Genomic DNA, 1514 nt, shown 5'->3' with positions numbered 1-1514 from the left:
AGAGAAAGAGAGAGGGTACAGATGGATCTAGTCTGTAAGAAGAGAAGGAGATAGGCACGTGTGTTCTCTCCGGTTTTTTCTATTTTTCTAATTTTAGAAGTAAATTTTCCCCACCCTTATTTATTTATAGTTATATTAATAATTCTTTTTCCATTTATTTCCCCCTGAATTTTCGTGTCTTAAAATTTTCAGACTTCATTAATAATCGCCTCCATTCCACTCCTCGTTTCTTTGTTTCTGGTTAATCCGGGTAAGTTCCTTTCCTTTCCTTTCCTTTCCTTTCCTTTCCTTTCCTTTGAGGACATCTATTAACTAGCTTTGCGTTAATCTCTGCCTAATCGATGCTTTAATTATGAATTAATCTGCAAATCGAGAGTTTTTTTTTTTTGTGTGTTTTTAGCTGTGGAAAATGAAGCTCTGAGGATTTTGAAATCGGTGCGGGTTGAGTTGGATGAAATTATTATAACGTTGACTTTACGTAATCTAACTTACTTTCTTGATTGAGTTTCCATTTGTGCTCTGTTTTAATAGCAGAAACATAAGATAATTCATTTCAGTTTTGACTTCTTAATTAATGGATTAGCTTCATTTGGCTGCTGTGAGCTTTCGTTTTTTTTTTTTTAATCTTTTTGAACTTACTTCTCTGTTTGTTTTTCTGCAGAACTTTTAGCAATCAAACTCAGGATTAGCAAATTCCTAGATGATAATTTGTCTCCTAATCTCAGAATATTGTTATTTGTTGTTGATTCTGTGGGAAAGAAGCTAACTTTTCATTGGAAATACTAGCAAAAGTCCGTGTGGATTATTATTAATATTATTATTATTTTCCTTAATCATGATTAATTACGGTAATATCTTTGCCAAAATGGTTTATCTGCCAATAAGAAAATAAATGGAACTGAAAATGGGGATGCTTTGGATTAAGTTTTAATGTATCCTAGATGAAAGGCGTGGGTATTAATTTGTGAAATTCTTGGGATTAAGTTTGAAGTTCAAGGTAAAGAAGTTTGTTTTATATGAACTGTTTGATTTTTTGTTCTGAGCAGATGGGATAATTTAGAAACGTTCGTTTGCGGATTAAATCGCTAGTTAGCATCAATGGCAGACCCTCTAATTTGTGGGGTTAAACTTAGCTTGCATCATTTATTTGTTTCTGGTTTGATGTTTATAGAGGTTTGGGATAAAAATTAATGTGTGCATTGCCATTTAATTGAAAATTTTTAATGAAGTGAGCCCCAAAAGGGGGCTTTAATTGTATGAAATGAAATTTGATGAGCTGTTCAATATCTGCCTCCGTTAATGTTATTTGAAATCGTTGGTTCTTTCCGTGATGTGATTTATCATTGTTGAAGTGTTTGCTGGTTGAATCTAAATTTAAACATCTGTAGCTGATAAGCGATGGGATACCTAAACTACGCATGCATTAGCCTAAAAATAGAGGGCAAGCGAGTTTAAGATGACAAATTGTGCTTACTTTCCAGACCCCATGTGATTTTTAATGCTTTTTTATCCTT

The sequence above is a fragment of the Theobroma umbraticum genome, unplaced genomic scaffold (genome assembly GCF_002168275.2).
Source record: "Theobroma umbraticum cultivar Fairchild unplaced genomic scaffold, ASM216827v3 scaffold_51.0, whole genome shotgun sequence".
NCBI classification, from domain to species: domain Eukaryota; kingdom Viridiplantae; phylum Streptophyta; class Magnoliopsida; order Malvales; family Malvaceae; genus Theobroma; species Theobroma umbraticum.
The sequence above is the reverse complement of the archived record's forward strand: the minus strand, read 5'-3'. Positions refer to the sequence as shown.